This window comes from Ambystoma mexicanum, chromosome 10, assembly GCF_040938575.1.
Source record: "Ambystoma mexicanum isolate Mex_15411 chromosome 10, UKY_AmexF1_1, whole genome shotgun sequence".
In the NCBI taxonomy this organism is placed as follows: domain Eukaryota; kingdom Metazoa; phylum Chordata; class Amphibia; order Caudata; family Ambystomatidae; genus Ambystoma; species Ambystoma mexicanum.
Genome location: NC_090932.1, coordinates 390,371,256 through 390,385,012, shown reverse-complemented (window position 1 = coordinate 390,385,012; position 13,757 = coordinate 390,371,256).

Below are 13,757 nucleotides of genomic sequence, written 5' to 3'. Positions count from 1 at the left end.
GGTTTCTCGCAAAAGGCCTTCGGATAAGAATAAGTAGTCAATACGTGTGAGAGTTTCATGTGGGATGGAGCGGAAGGTGAAACCACGGTCCGTGAGGTGGAGATGACGCCAACTGTCAGTTAAGCCAAATGTTGAAAGAGCCACCTTTATATCAGCTGCATCATTCGTGTGAGATGGTTTGGGTGTGTCGGTCTTACTTTGCCTGTCTAGAGAACTGTCCATCCACAAGTTGAAATCTCCCCCAAGGACTGTGTGTCCTTGTGCCATATTGAACACTTTTTCCATCGCTTTATGGAGGAACCTCTTCTGGCCCTGATTGGGGGCATAGCCCGTAGCTAGAGTGACAGGAGTATCTTGTATGAGCCCCGTTATAACCGCTGCTCTACCCTCTGTGTCTACCCAGGTGCTGTCAATCGACATACAGAGGTTCTTCCGTATTAGTATCCCCACCCCTGCTTTTTTTGATATTCCGGAGCTCCACAGGGAATAGCCGATGGCTCCTGTCGGAATAGTTCTTTCCGTTCCCCTGAGGTAGTGTGTCTCTTGAATGCATAGAATGTCAATTTTGGAGTGCTTGAACTCTCTGGCCACCAATGAGCGCTTCTTGTGGGAGTTTTAGACCCTTAACGTTAAGCGTGCATATGCATAGACAATCGTTGTTAAGTGTGCTTGCCATTGAGGATTTTTAGCGAAGATTTTATTGATCTCTGTACCTGTCGTGGTGCCTCTGTTAGTCCTCGTGTCCGTAAGTTCAATGTGTGTGCTTCGTCATTAGAAAGAAGCGGGGTCAGTTCAGCATCTTTTTGCACGTAGGCGCCGCATTCTAAGCAAAAAGTCTGTAAAGGTCCAACATTTTCCCCCCAACCCTCCCCCCACCCTCCAGGAATAGGGCTGCCCAATATAGGGTCACCCACGCCCATCTCCTCCCGCGGCGTCCGATTCAGCTGGGTTAACTTCATCCAAATGATATCGAACCACCAGTACGAACCGCACAACAATCGGTCCAATGAACAAGAAAACACAACATAACTTTAACTTTTGAGCCCCCCAATCGTATCAATCGAGACCTGGAAGCAAGAGGCTTTCCATGTCATCAGGCAAGATTATTTCAGCAGTAGCCCCTTGTCCAGGTGTAAATGAGTTCATCAACATTTCCCCCCCTTGACCGCAGCCTGTACCTCATTTCACGTGATTCAGCCATGGATCCAGCCTGGGGTTCATTACAGCATATGTGTCACCCACTGTAACTCCGCCGTTTGAAATGTCACATTATGGTGGGCGGTCGAGATGATGGAAGCATCAGTGTTCCATATCTGAGGAAGCATTCATCCTCCTGAATTTCCTAGAGCCCTGCATTCTCATTCTTCGAGGGCCTTTAGTTTGCCATGGGCCTTCAGCATTTTTCTGTGCCGGCAGGTGAGCTCCGTCTGCCTGGGGACCAGGTAGATCTGTGATGGCGTTGGCAATGTCTCTTTCAGAGGTTAGTTTCATCCATGTGCCCTCCCATTCGAATGAGAGGGAGAATGGGTAGCCCCATCGGTATTTGATGCCTTTGTCCTTGAGGAGTTTCGTAATCGCTAGGCACTTCTTTCGTAGCGCCAGTGTGAGAGAGGACAGGTCCTGGAAGATGACAATGGACGACCCACCCAAGGAGATCTGTGGTGTGAGTCTGGCCTTCTCCAGGATCCGGGCCCTGTTTGCATAATTGTGGAACTGGGCTAGGACCTATCTCGGGCCGCCTGGTTTTCCCCCTGCTCTATGGATTCTGTCGATTTTTGGCTCGTCTATTCCATCATCCTCAAATAATAGTTTCAAGATCTCATGCAGAGTTTTTTTAAGATGCGTTCCTGTTTCCTCATCTGTTTCAGGGATGCCAAAGACATGTATATTGTTTTGACGCTCTCTATTTTCCAAATCATCAACCTTTAGATGGAGTTCCTCCTCCTTGCTCTCAAGTTCCGCAAGGCGATGATCGATCTGCATTTCCAGTGTGCTTGATGAGGATTGGTTGTGCTCGACGTCCTCAAGCCTCTCCTCCATTTTATCAATTCTGTTTGTGCTCTTGTCAATTTTGTTCCCAATGTCCGCCCTCATCCCTTTCATCTCGGAAAGGAGGTCAGCAATATCGCCATTGGTCAGTGCCTCTTCAGCATTCTTGGAAGCCATGTGCGAAGGATCGCGCTGGGGGAATGCTTCCGAGGACTGTATGAACTTGAATTTGGCCAGTTTTAGTTTAATGTTCATGAATTCAAAATGCACCAGCGGTCCATTGAGCGAGACCCATTCAGTACCATGCCACACCTCGGCCGACTGGGAGAAGGGTGGATGAGGATCTGCGACATGGTGGGACCATATGGGTACGAGGCTTATGTGTCCTTGTTTTTCCCCACCGCATACACGGGGCATGGTTAGCTCAACCAGCTTGGGCAGCCTCGATTCACTGGCGGAGTGGGGACAAGGGCCGTGTAAAGGATCCACTCTTCGGTACAAGAGGGATTCAGCTTTGGTTTCCGGATGGAGCAGGATGCTTTGCGTGACTGAGGAGGGCGCACGCCCCAGGATTTGGGGGCCCAACCCTGAGGTTGCCGGGTGTCTTGTGCGTCGATAAGGCCGAGACCACCGCAGAGTACGGCCAGGAGGAGGGGGGGTCCAGCCAAAGGATTGATTCTCCTTCCAGTGATGGGGCCCAAGGTGTAATAGCTCAGGGCACTCTGTTAACGGCCTTATTTCAGGCCTCCTGACCAATGGCGTAGCTCAGGGGGAGTCAGATCCCCACTGGGGCTCCAGTTCTCAGGGGACATTATGTACTCTACTCACGGTTGTGGCCAGTGGGCCCGGGAGGGAGCGAGCGTCCTGCTCTGTGCCGCGTATCTGGGGGGTCCAGGGCTCAACAACACTTCGGTGCCATATTACTTTGGCAGGCCGGACGTGTATTCAGGGCCGCGAGTGTGTCCTTCTGCTCTAATGGTGAGCCGGAGCCCCGAGGCCCCCACCGCCAGTCCGGAGTCGAGGTTGATGAGCGCAGGGGGGGTGCCAGTTCCATACAGCGCCTCAGCACTCCTCTGCTGTGCGAAGCCGCTCCCGGTTTGATGCAGGACTGTAGCGGAGCTCCGGCTGGACGGGACTTGAGTTGCGCGCGAAGCTTGGATTCAGGCGCGGGGACGGGGGACGCCTCAGTTGGTCGTTTTGAAGCGAAATATTCACCGATTCGTTCCAGGATTTTTGCCACTGGTGGGGGGGACGTTCATAGAGCTCCATGCCTGATGTCAGCCATGGGAGGGTCCTCAAAGCGGGGGGCTCAGACCTACTATGGGACCGTTGTGGCACGAGTTCAAGCAGAGCATGACATCAGCCGCGCGCCCCCTGGTGGCCGATCATCCTTGGTTGTTTTTTTGATGTCACAAGTGACGTACGATGTACGAGTGAGAGAAGGGCACCTCATAATGTACCCTGTTATGAAACCGTGATGTCTACATTTACTTACTGAACAGAAAGGTAGTCAGGCTGCAGCAGAAAGGAGGTAAAAGAAACAGTCACACAGACAGAGGTGTATAAGTCGATATAACCAAATTGTGAGAACAACCGATGAAAACAACCAGATAGACAAACAGGGGGGTAGGCAGAGAAAGAGAGCAAGGTTGACAGATACCAACATAAAGACATGCGCATAGCATCTGGAGAGAAGTAGAGAAAGAGGAAGAGGAAGAGCAAAATATGGGGAGAAAAAGATAGAAAAATAGAGAAATAGAGAAAGTGAGATAAAGATGGGGTGATGGTGCGCTAAACGACATCCTTCATGTCAAGTATCTGAATGAAGCGAAACAAAGACTTAAACAAGCAATTTATTTTTTGTTAAAAATGGTGAACTTTGGTTAAATTATGAGATAAGATATGATTTCACAAATAAGGATGACTTGAGATTATGCCACTAACATTCATAAACAGTGAATGTGAAGGTGACCACGACTTGCGCTCCAACCTGTGTGCAAATCTGCATTAATCGCTTCATGGAACCGACTGCACAGGACATTCTTGGGACTTGCGTGGTGTTACCGCAGAATTGGAACGTCTGTGAGAGCCATCGAGCACCTTGGTTTGCGCAGGGTGCTGGGAAGGGGGTCGCACTAAAAAAATGGGGAAGTACATGCAAAAAAGTGGGCATTACTAGGGTCGGTCGGCAGGCAGTCCCTCGCACGCCCACATTTGTGCCAAACAACACTCATTTATGGAAACACCCGCGCAGCCTCTCGGCATGGGAAAGGCCATGCAAATCCCTCGATCACTGTGCCACCCAAAGGCAGGCATAAGTAAACTTGTGCATAGGATTCGCAGTGTGATAGTGGATTTCAATGTTGGATTTTGGGATGCATGTAGGCAGCCAGGGTTCCAACCTAACTTAGGGGTTAGATTTCCCGAGTTTAGACCAAGTTCCGAATTTTCATACAAATGTTGTCGGGGTGCCGGCATGAGTTACGGACGAACCTGCGCAGGGTCCCCAAGATGCAGTCCTGCTTGCAGGAGTTCCCAAGCACTGGTTGAAAGGTGCGTGTATTCACGCCCGGGGGAGAGCTCAAAGGTAGCTGTTCTGGCTGTTTATGCTTTGCGTGTGGGCATGTCAGGGGCATTCCCAGCGTGAATTGCGAATATGGTTACTTTGCAAAGTAAATTCCATGAATAAGCGGTGTGTGCATTTTTTCTTCTGTGCACAGGCTTGCGCAGTGTCCTTCTCAGTACGCGGCCCTGGCAGGATTTCTGCGCAAATTTCAATGCATCTACTCTAAGACTCAAGAGCTAACCCAGGAAGTGTCCTTGTATGCATTTTCAATGACTACTCAACAGCTTTACAGAGACACCTTAAATGAAAGGCAAAGGGACATTCAAGCGGTTACACCTCTTTTTAGGTCCACCAAACGCTTGCTGCATTGTTAACTATCAACCAATTTAAAAACAGGCATATAGTAAAATATTAATCTGCTGTCAAAATAACATTCAGATTAATGGAAAAGTAATTATAGTTTGCCCAATTGCTGTTTGTGTTATTCTAAAAAAACAAAAAATAAATGATAACTAGTTGTACCTGGCTAATAGTACACCAAGCAAGCGTTCCCTCTCTCTCTGTCTCTTTTTCAGTCTCTTTCTCTATCACACTTCCTGTCTCTGTCTTGCTCTCTCTTGTCAAGAGTCATGCTTTTTTAGGTGTGTGCATATGAGGAATTTGACCATCTGCACGGGGAGAGTGCGCTTGCCAGGGCTTTTTTGATTTTTGATAAATGAAAATGAATGATGGGAGACATTTCATTTGCTTCCTGAACAAAATGCATAGTCACGTGTACTCCAGGTAGACACAGCCTACAGGCGTCGTCTTACCAAGTCATATTCGGCTGGAATGTGACAGCCACAGGTACATCAAAATATCTCAAGAAGGGGAAGGCACATCTTCCTCCAGCCATGGGCAGCCTCATTTAAATATCAAAGGCTCCATGGATCTGTATTCCCTTTGTCTAATCTGTCTGGTGGCAGTGCATACTAATGGGAGAATAATTAAGGCAAGCCTGGAGAAGAGGCTTGGCTGCCAGAAGAGACAACAGGAAGAAAGTGCTAACACCACTTTGGGAAGCAATTTGTCAGCTACAGGCTAGTTCCCACTACTCTGTATGAAAGGCAGTGAATGGCCTGTCTGGGTCCATCAGTTACCGCAGGTGTCCCTGCAGAGCGCCCCCCTTTCAGAGGCACGAAGGATGTGATTTGAGGATGACAGGGAGCCTGCTCCCAGCAAAAACTTCAAGGGAGACCTGCACTTTAATCAAGAGTCACAGAGGGCTCAGTTAACCAGAGTGACACTTTGATCTAGAGCAGACAGGAAAATGGGTGGGACTTAGGTATACTTTGTCACCCCTCATCTGTCCTGTTGCAGAGCACTCTGGTCCTGATCTAAGGCATAACAGAAGATTGTTGGTGGAGACCGAGGATTGGTTAATTAAGGTAGGCTTAGCCTGTAACAATCACTGGGGCCCAAGTGACTTTAAAAGAGGGCTGAACGCCTCACTTAGAAGATCATCTAATGACTTCGAAATTAGTAAGAAATACTCGTTTGGATCCGGGCTGTGAAGGAAGGCCAGGATTTCCAAGAGGGAAGCAAGATCCCTCCCCTAAGCATTGCCTATGGAAAAGAGTGGGATAATGGACTCAGAAGACCCACCCAGAAGCTACAGAACCGGTACCCAGCCAGCACACAGTGTACCCAGCTAGGTTCTGCCAGCAAGCTTCCTAAGTGGGAAGTACTGGAGAGTATCTGAACTAAGGACAAGGCCGTTGCCTGCAAATACTCTCCTGAGCTTGGGCCATCCACCTTGAAAGGACAACACAAGCCCTGCAAAGAAGCTAGGAGGAGTGCCACTCAGGCATCAACAAGCCTCCATCTTTTAAGGACATTTTCGAGACAGTCAAGCCCTAGAACCAGATATAGCTGCACCGCTGACTGTTGTCATACCGCAGTTACCAGTGTCATCCGAGACACCTCGACTAGCACTCCAGAAACGCCAACCAGCATAGCGACAATGATTCTTGGCCCTGAGATGCCGCGCCGGCCAGCTAGCATCCATCTGTCTAGCCTTGCTTGCCGAACTGCCTGCCTTCTGATACCTGCAACTGTCTCCCGCCTCAAACTGTTTCTCAGGAGCTGTGAAGCAACTTGGAACTGCCTCAACACTGTCGAGCATCAAGAACCTCTTAAGCACCAGGTACATTGTGGTTATGCCCCCCTGGTCTTTCTCCGAAGGTCCCTACAGACAGTTACAACCCTTTGCCCCTTGGTGCTTGAAACAAATAATCTTAAACAGTAATGTCTGTCCTCTGTGTTCCATTATGGGGTGGGTTGTATTTTGTAGTGTGCTAGAACTGTCTGTTGTAGCAATAATAAAGTAGATATCTTTATACAAACTTGAATGGAGATTCCCTTTTACCATTGGGTAATCATTGTATTTTGGCTGTGTTGCAACTAACCAACAATCCACAACCTTGCAGAGATAAGCTTGCCGTTCATTGGACAAGGAGGTTTATAATTGTATTCCAATATATTCTGATCCTTTCTTGTATACTAGAGGTGTGGGGTTGATTGATGGTTTAGAAACAGATATTCATCCCTAGACCACTGGTGCCCTGGAAGTTCATTTGTCACAGTGCGTGCTAGAGATACACTTGCAATCGATTACAGAATTGAGACCATAGAAAAACCACAGATATTTTGTACGTAGTGTGAGGAGTGGGTGCGGATTTCTTTGTTTTATGGAAGCAAGCTGAATGAGACAGGCCTGGTATTTGGAGAAATTCCTCATCATTGTGTGTGTTCTGCAGGAATTTCACCATCGCATTTAGGCTCATTGTTGGTGCAGCATATGGTGAGTGGGACTGGGGTATCCTTTGTGATCAGTACTTGGGTGCAGGCAGACATTGAAAATTGGGCTGCAAGATCCAAAACTGTGTTTGTTATTTTCTATGTTTTATCAATTTTAAGTCGTAATGCAACCTGTAACATATATGCAGATTAAGCAGCACTGCCAACCAGTCAGTAGCCAGCAGAAACATCTAATCACTCACAGATGAAACCAATCATTGGTTTTAGTCTAAACACAACCACCTCCAATCACGAAATACTTTTGTTCATAGATACAATCGTCAGTTATACCTGCAAGAAAGCTATTACAATAATGTCTATTATCTGATATGACTAAGATTGTGAATTGTGTTTTATTTTTTTTATTTTACAATGACAATGTGCCTCATTACGAGTTTGGAGGTAGCCATGCCCATAATAAGGGGCATAGCTACCTCCAAACTCGGGTCCGAATTCCCTGAATGTGGAAATACCGGGCCATTCCGACCTTGGAGGGCCCGGTATTTCCGCATTCAGGGTACCCAGACCCGGACCATCCCCATTCCCATCTGAGCCCCGATAGGGCTCAATGGGAATGGGGAGCATGCTAACAACGGCATGCTGCGCTGCTCGGGGGACCCGCTAAGGACGACTGGTAAAACCAGGCGTCCTTAGCGGGTCCCGCGAGCAGACCTCGTAACAGGGCGGTAAGGGGTTAACGGCTCCAGTGTCTTTACCGGTGCAGTTAACCCCTTACCACCCACTTCGTAATCAGGCCCAATGTCTGAATATCACTGCAAGTACATATTGCATTCATAATAGAAACACTACACTTGTCTTACTGAGAAAAGCACATTGACCATTAGCAAAACCTATACTTACAAAATAAAGCATTTTATGAGAGAACACATTTGAAAGAGGATAAATAAATAAACCTATGAGGGATCCTGCATGCTTAGCATAATAATCAAAAAGACTTTCGGAACATAAAAATGGCCACATAACTTTTAGTATATAGTGCACACTGGGCATAATGCTCATTTAATTTTCAAAACATTCACCCTAATATTAAAGTGTTTGTATCCGTGAACCATATATATTCATACTACCAGCCTCAGAATTGGGATGCAAGGATGACATTACTGCAGCACCAGTCACTCCTTTGGGGGCTGATGGCTTCTAATTTTCGTTTACAAAACCAGGCGAGAGGACCCAGTAAACAGTGATTACAAATCAGTTCAGATGTGAATTTCATGTATGTTTCTGTGCAAGCTTGAAACATGTCGATTCGTTTAATACATATGCTGCAGAGATCTGCGTGTAATTTTCAGTTCACAGTGTTCTAGCAAGGCATGGATTCCCCTGGGCCCTGCTGCAGTCCGATTCTCAGGCCTGGATGGGCTTAGTATATGTGTAGACATTGTGTTGCCAGAAGCATGGGCATTGAACATGGAGGCCTCTGAGTGCAGAATAAATATTACTTGGCATTTTATCTAGAATGCCATTTCCAGAAGAACAACTCACATTTAAGACCTAGACAATGGACTCCCAAGTTCTGAACAGAAGAAACAATGGCTTTGCAATTGCTATTGCCAATCAATGACAAAGAGCTCTGGCAATACATTTCTTGTCCTACATGCAGAACTTTCTGTTGTTCCAATCCTGTCTGAAGGATGCACACAGCTCTCCCAACATACATTTTTCTGATCAGCAGGGCACATTGCCAGCCATTGTACCATTTATTACCATACAATGCACCGCCATCTTTTGCTACAGCATCCCCTGAGACGTTAGGTTTCTACAAGCAAAACCTTATAGTGTTTGTTTGTACATTGGGATAACAGGGCAGTCCCCCCCCATTTAATTAGATGATCATGTCCCACCTGGCCTGGTGTTGATAACAAAGTAGCAGCTCTTGGCTGATAAGAAGCAGAATCCTAAGCAGTGCCAGCTCAATTATAGGTTCCTCCCACACCACAGGACTTGTTTTGTTTTTTGCAGAGCACAATGTTCCCTACCAAAAAGGTGCAAACAATACTGATGAGAGGTTCTCTGTGCATGTGTCCGTTTGTCAAGTGTATGTATATGTGTGAAAAGTGTGTGCAGGTGGGTTCAGTGGTGGAGAGGGCCACAGTTGCATGAGGGGTGGGACCCGGGAAGAAACGCTGCTGGAAAGAGGTATCTATGCCTGAATGCCATCCATTGAAGGCAGCATACCAACATGGCTGTGTTTATTAGTGTGTTTTGGGGTAGCCTTCAATGGATGGGAAAAGGCCATTTCAAAGGGGATCCCCTGAATCCTCTACCCAAGCCCCCCAATCCCTGCATTGTATTTACTTGCACTCAGGGGTGCATGGGGTCAATCTGCAAACCCGCCTTTTGTGCCCCACCACTCACACCACTCATATACACTCATACACAAACAGATACACACACACATACATGTACATGGGATAGGGAGGTTTAATTGCAGGAGATTTGGTGGAAGCTAAATCCATCAAGCTTTTTCGAGCCGAATTTGGCCGTAAATATATGTGAGGTGTGGAAAAGGGTAATAATTAAGGTGGGGGCAAGGCGGTTGTGAGGGATCGCCCGCTAAATATATTTGCAGCCAAATAGCTTAAAAGAAAGAAAAATAAATGATGCATTTGGATTCTACTAAATCTCCTCAATGACATCCCATAGAAGCCACATACATACATACATATATTCATACACACAACATAAACACTCAACATACATCTTCCCTCTTGCGGGTAACTCCAAAGTCAGGCCTTTCAGCCCCCACTTCCACTTCTGTGTGGCTCGGGTTTGTGTTTATGGTCTTTGTGACCGTGATCATTAGATCACAGGCATAAGTCCGTAAATGTGTGGGGTGTGTAAGGAACTCATGGTGACAACAGTAAAGACAGACACAAGTGTAGAGGAGGAGCCAAGTATACCCACCTTAACCACCTCACCCATATTGCCTATATGTGGGGAGCCCGAATGCGAAAAGCGTGCAGTACCAGTGGGAATACCGATACCTAGGAGAATCCAGGAGGCAAGGTTCCCATTGAGAAAACCGTACCTGCATACAAGAAAATATGATGGCCATTTGAATGAAATCCCAGAAGAAGCGGAGAAAATGAATGGCAAAGACGAATGGTGAGGTCACGCAGAGATGAGCTGACGTGCATGGAAAAGATGCAGAGACTAGCAAATGCAGATATTCTATAAGGCATCAAGAAAGTATCAAAGCTAAGTAGCATCTTGCGATCAAAGTGAAGAAGATTATGCTACAAAATGGATGAAGATATCAAGCCAGTTCACACTTGTACAGATGCAAAAAAAACAAAAGCAGACAAAGTATTCCTGAGGCTAGCTTAATAGTGAATAAATTGCATCAAGCGCCAATGTATATATATATGTATATGAACAAGTGAAGGAAGGATGTTTCCACTACATATTGTAGCAGTACTGGACTCTAGAAAGAAGGCCTTATTTCTAGTGTGTCGCAGCTAACAAAAGTTGAAATAACAAAGTGAATCTTGAAAAGGTGAGGTTGGATGAGCCATGAAGCCAAGTCAAGAAGCCAAGGTCTTCTCAGGCTGAAGTTAACTAACATTGGATACAAATCGTGGGAAAGAACAAAACTCCTGTTCAAAAGACATGAACAAACGAGGAAGACGTCAGAGGTCTATTATTAAAAAATAGTATGTTAAAAACAGTGAAAACTCAAAATCATGGTCTTCAGTCACGTGGAAGGGTGAAGTCAGACGAGCAAGATGCTCACACCTACGCATGAGGGCGAGCGTTCCTACACTCCCCTGAATTCTCCACAGTACAGAACAAACTCAATGCCGAGCTTCAAAGCCTAATTGACTAAACAGACCACTGAGGTGATGATGGATTGATATGCTAATTGGTGAGAAGCTATGGTTAAGACAAGCTCACCAGCACCTGAAATGCCAGCCTGCGTGCTGCTAGACATGGGTGGAAAAGTACTAACAAAGGTAAGAGTCTCACCCAATTGAAGAGGACCGCGTAATTAAGGATCCTATAGTTTGTGTAGCCAATGGGACATTGCGTATTTAGTGACGTTCAAAGTGGTAATTTCAGGGGGAGGGCTTAGTTGCCTCACCTGATCATAAGTAACCAATCACATATTCATACTTTTTAGGGTAGTATAGATTGTATCCTTAGATGTTCACTAAGAGCCTATCACAATTGCTCGTAGGTTTTCATAGTTTGCCACATAGGATGACATTGGTAGTAAAGTAGGTGAATGTCAATGATTACGATTATTTGCTATATAAGTTCAGTTTTTTATGAAACTAGTTGAATAAGAGGATTGACCAAATTCGTTGATGTTCGTTGTATTCCCTGTTTTAGATAATTAATAATAAAACAGTTATCCTTTTTGCCCACTACCTGAGTCGTTTCGATCATTGATATATGAATATAAATTGCATCCCCATCCCATCCATATCCAGGGTAATTGCTACTCATCTTAAAAGGCTGTGGTCATTCAGTTCACTGGTGAACATATTTCAAGGGTATTTATTGGACTATAAATGCACGGTAGAAAAACGCCTAACCTAAACCTAAATCTAAGATGGGAGCAAGCGTCGACCATCAAATGAAAAATAAGGCAGTCCTCGTGGCGTTGTGCCAAAATAAAAGGGCCTATGGGATAGGGCTTCATTAAAGAAAAGAGGTGTTCCAAATAATAAGTCAGGATGTGATTGCAGGGGTCTCCCTTCCCCACGTTTTCAGCATGGGACAAGGTGAGATCTTGGAGCACAGCACACACTCGAGCTTTGTCAGCACGAGCCAACTGTTCTGTTCCAGCAATCAGGTTCTTCGATAGTAAAGTCTCTTCACATTAATAAGTCTTTTATCTTCGAGGCCTGATGTATCCAACAAACGAACACGCACAAAAAATTATATTCGACGGTTTACGTTGGGTGATGGTTTCATCCCTGGGTCCCCCTCATTCGGAAGCCGACCCCTCACGTATCGTATTCAACAATCATTTGAACAGTTCCTATCTCAATTACCTTTGGGTGATGACCTTTCACCCTGGATCTCCCTCGACCGTGCTCGGACCCACTTGACAAAGGGGACAATTTGCTTCCCCTGGTATTCCAATACCTCTTACTTTCTTGAGTCTTAATTTTCTGCTTTGTCAGGGAACTTTGGGTGATAGTTGTCCACCCTTCGATCTCCCTCGGCCTGGCTCAGATCCCAAATGACAAGGGGGGCTTCCTTTCCTCTTGTCTTGCAATACTCTTGCTTTCACAAAATCCTAATGTCTTTTTAAACAGGCTTTTGGGCTTTTCCCTTTGTTGTCGGTCTCCCTCTGCCGGGTTCACTCTCACCAACTTTTCCGATATACAGTTCATGTATTAACTTTTCACCATGCAGGATTCACTTCCCTTAGATTTTGCAACCATCTGCCGGTTAAAGACTTTTGACGGTACCGAGGATTTGAGCAGAACCCTGTTGGCCACTTTGACAGTTCTCCCATCTTCCCAAGGGCTTCTGGTTACAGCAGTTTCTATGTTCGGGTAGTTTTCTGCTCTAGCGCCCGCCTGGTGCCGTACTCCTCTTTTGCTGGTTTTCCCATTCTTTTATCAATGCATCATTAAGGAATGATCATTAATGAATAACTAGACTGGCTGCACCAAAATGCCTCTCTAGCCGCTAATACCACATATCATGCCTGTTAAGCCTGGACATGGACAACCATTATGATTTATCGCACAATCCTGCCCCCCACACATCCACTCTCCCTCCCACCTCTACCCCTAACCTCCAAAATAAGCTAATTGGCCCTGAATTACCTTCACGTCCCTCTTCCTTGTCCCAGAGTTTACGTATGAGGCTCCTTGCCTGTTAGGTAAGTACTGGGATGAGGAAGACGTAGGACTTGGAGTAATTATGATGACAGATATCTAAGTCAGGCATTACCTCCATGTACCTCCATGTACCTCTACCTCATCCGAAAAACCAACAGAAAAACCAACAGAAATCAAGCCGTCAAGCCATCTTGCCCCGAGTTATTTGGGATTTTTTCCCAGAATCATCCCCAGTAAACCGATAGTCGGGGAACATTCATAATGGCTGCATAACAGAGCATTCAAGTGAACAACCACTCCTCTCCAATATTGGCCTATCACCTGGCATTCCCAAATCATATGCCAAAAGCCTGCTGACCCCTATCTACAGCAGGGACATTCATTCGGTACCAAAGGATTAATTCTGTGTAATTTAGCTGGGGTCATGTACACTACATGTAGAAAATTAAATTGAATAACTGGAAGCGTGCATTTCTGGAAACTTTCTTCACCTGTTCCCATATTTGGTACCTCTGTTTCTCTGTAATGGAGTAACCCACATC